We start from the raw sequence: 4,057 nt of genomic DNA, 5'->3' as shown, positions 1-4,057 counted from the left end.
AAATATGATTCAATAGAATTTCATTGTTGTTCCTTTCCATTTTCTTCCTCGTTCCTTTCCTTTTTTGCAACAAATAAGATCTACGTAAGAGAAACAGGAGAAGGGTTATCTTTATATGTTGTGTATGCGTGTGCATGTGAATAAATGGGTATAAATAGTGTCAGCAGAATTGGTAATATTTCCAGAGAACAATTCAATTACCTGTGGCTCAATGCTACAAGTTTTGACTTAGAGAAGCTCTTAAACTTTAACTTATTCTAAACATGTAAGTAGTTCAGCTTGTTTTAGCAGGAGCCTTTTAGACTACAGGATTCATTTTCAGAAAAGTCTTGTTTTTTCAGTGTTTTGGATGGCTTTCTCTTCTACCTTCTCTACTTTCTAACGTTTCACTTTTCTTTCTCCTCCCATTTCCCTTAGTCTTACCCAACATACTTCCTTACGCCAGATAAGCAATTCTTTGTAGGCTGGTGAATTATCTTGAAAAATACACATTTTGTATGAACGACAAAGTAGTTTCACAAGTAGGATGTGTGTTGTCAGTCCCCAAGACTACAGAAATCTTCTATAATGTATACTAATATTTTTATTTAGAAAGCAATAAATACATTAGATACTAATGACCTTGAGGTTTTTTTTCTGTGTCATTCTACAGAGAAAGAGCTGTATTATATGAAGCTAACTCTTATGGCAATTTCTGTTAGAACCTTTTCATTTTAGATGCACTTAACTCAAATTACTTGCTTTTAACTTCTGCCTCCCATATATTTACATAAAATGAGAAAAATTAAAAAATAGACCATTCTATATATCAGTAAAGCAAATGTTTTAGTGTTGTAGCCTTTCAATACATAAATATTTCTATATGTTCCTCAGTTTACTGACATACAGCATTATCTTATTAATGCATAAAGTGAACTGCTAAATCAGAACTTCGACAATTATTAGTGTAAGTCTTAACATATTCTCTGCCTGTTCTTTAATTACTTGATTTTGTTTGATTTTATTCACAAAATAATTAGCCTACTAAGCATCTAATTATTGCCAAGGCATGCATTATACAGATCTTCACCATCGTGTAAACATTGCATTAGTGAAGACTGTAACATTTGAGAAGTTTGCTACACAACCTACTAAAAGTAAGATCTCCTAGAGATTAGTAATTTCCTTTAAAAAATCTGTGTTTAATGTCCATGGCTCCATAATATTTCCATGTATTTTTTTGCTGAAGCATAATTCTCACTGAAACAGAAACTTTCTTTTAAATTGAAAGACAGATATAGAATTTTCTGAACAGTCTTTTGAGGCCCAAGATCAGGGCAGACTTTCAACCCATTATTTACAGTGAGTCAAATCAGTGTATTTCCCTTCACGTTTCTTGAGTTGGGATCAACATATGAGAGAAAATATTGTATCATGGAGTATAATAGTTAGAATTGCAATTCATTTATTGGCTGAAAGGGTCATTTATTTATACATTCATCAGAGAGGCGATTTATTTATTCTCTAATTTTTTGTCTCTTAATAGTACTTTATTATTAGTTTACTGTTTGTCTTCTGAACTTGTAAGATTTCTTGTCCAATAGGTATTAGAAAATAAGATTTTTCTTCCCTTCCTTTCCTTTTAAATATTAGGCCACCATATTATTGCAAATTCATGTTAGATATAAACATCATTTAAGAACGGCTGAGAAATTGCAAATACTGTAAATTGTACCAAATAGAGTTCCTGTCAACGACTAAGCTTTCTAGATGTCTTTGACCCTTATTTCTTGGAAAATAAAAAAAAAAAAAAAAGAAAATGAAAACAAAAGAAACAAGCCACAACCCCACAAAAAAACCCCCTAAACCTCAGATGTAAAAGCAATTCAAGGCTCAATTCACACCACGCCATGTCGGAAGAGGACTGCTGAATCCAAGAAAGAATGCTTAGCTCTAGAGAGAAAATGTGAATTCTTCATTTTCTTGTGCTCTCTTGACAGATGATAGGGTGAAACCAATGGTCTCCCCAGAGAGCTCAAACCATTCCTTCTCAGTTGGATGAGAAGGATAGTGACCATGACAGGTGATGAGGGAAAAGTGTGTGTGCCTAAAAGAAAGAGAATAAGAGAAAGTCCTGGGGGTAAAATAACCCATACCATCAAATCTAGTACATTAAAAAAGTGCATATACATAAAGTACTCGGAATGTATGGTGCTTCTAAACTACCATATTTTTCCCTCCTCTTCTGTTACTTTTTTGAATCAGAAAATCTGTTTCATAACTGCTCGATATTACATTTGAATTGGATTTTTTTTTACTTTAATTGATATATTACACAATTCTGAAAATAAAGCTTGTACTACTTGCCAAAAATCTGTTACAAATGTGATTATGCTTATTGTGCAGCACTGAATGAAAAGCACAGTATGGTGGTGAATCAGTTTTTTATGTCTATTATTTCCTTCTGTTAGTAGCATGAGACATTTCACTTTATGATGAACTGTATAACTGTTAATAACAGGAAAACAAAGATCATCAAAATCTCTATGTAGGTAAAAGTTCAAAAGGTCTTATAAAAACAATGAAGTATTATAAAGAAGGTGTCATGGTTTAGGCATAAAAGGAAATGCAGTAATCTGTGCGAAAAGCCCAATATAATTTTCTAGCTGGTTTTGGACATCTTTGACATAATGACAGCATCCAAAATGGGCATGCTATAGTCTGCACAGTTCTAATTGTCTTTTAGATGGCTTTGCCTGGTATTGATTGCTGAGCATAGTTCTCAACACATAATAGTGATTTAAAAGGATAATTCCTGATTAGGTCTGTGAAATATTTATCTTCACACTTATTACCCTGCTTCTTATAATTAAATGACATGATGTTAGATTTGCATGCAAGCGTACATCAATAGAAAGCATAAACGAGGCATTTATAGAAAGCAACACTATATTCACTGCTGTCATATGAAGCTAACAAATAACATAGGAGCCTGATGCACCCTCTTTAGTGCATTCAGTGCAGAACTGGTATTCAGGCAGGCAAAACAGTGTACTTCTGTGTTTTAAATTTTTTATTTCCTGCTTTTAATACAGAATGCCAAACATACAGAGCTCTTTTGCCCATCAAAATCTACTACTTTCAGACAGAACACAATTAGAGGCTTAGTTTTACTGAAGGGCTGATGATAGCAAGATAGTTCCAGGACTTCTGCCATATTTTTTCCAGACTTTGGGCAGAGCTACTCTGTTGTCTCACCAGCACACTGCCATTGAAGAAATAATTTGGCCCTTTTGCTCCTGTCTGTGTATCTTGGGTTTAGTAAGAATTCTTGTCACCATGGTATCCTTACTCCTTCCCCAAAAATGAAACGAAAGTGCTTCTGAATTAGAGAAAAACAAGTGGCAAAACAAACAAAAATACATTCTGGTATATGAAAGGATGTGGTGTTTAGCCCTGAAATACAGCACAAGTGACAGGAAGAGAAAACATTTTTCCTTTCCTGTGGTGTTGTGATGCAAAGTTTTTATGTATTTACTCTAGCATTGCCCCATTTTTTTTGCTAAAATGGTTAGGTTGGTCACAAATTACTTCATAACTGCTGTAAATGCAATCAAACTTTCCAATTTCTTTATCCATCCATTTGTAATGGTTTCCTTTTTCTTTTTCAACTTTCATAGAACCTTTTGGTGAAATGAATAACTAAGCTCTGAAAGACAGCAACCTGGCTTTGTGTTGCTTGTCACAAGAACTCAGGAATGCTTATTTCAGTGCCTTAAAATGATCACTCAACTACAGTCAAATAACCACCCATCTGTTAGTGTCTCAGTAGGGGCCACAGAGAGTATATTTAACATTTAATTTGCATTTGTTTCTTAAGGACAACTATGGCACCCCAAATCATTTATACAGAAGGCTGAGTGTCATGTTCTTTTTCTGATTTGCTTGCATACTGGAACTTGGGAAATTTCCAATTCTGACCTAAAAGAAAGTAATAGTACAATTAGAAACCACTGTACACCTTTCTCTTTACCATCTAAATGAATTGTGGCCACCTGCTGCTTGTTAGATTCAGCAC

Source organism: Charadrius vociferus, unplaced genomic scaffold (genome assembly GCF_000708025.1).
Source record: "Charadrius vociferus isolate BGI_N301 unplaced genomic scaffold, ASM70802v2 scaffold363, whole genome shotgun sequence".
In the NCBI taxonomy this organism is placed as follows: Eukaryota; Metazoa; Chordata; class Aves; order Charadriiformes; family Charadriidae; genus Charadrius; species Charadrius vociferus.
The sequence above is the reverse complement of the archived record's forward strand: the minus strand, read 5'-3'. Positions refer to the sequence as shown.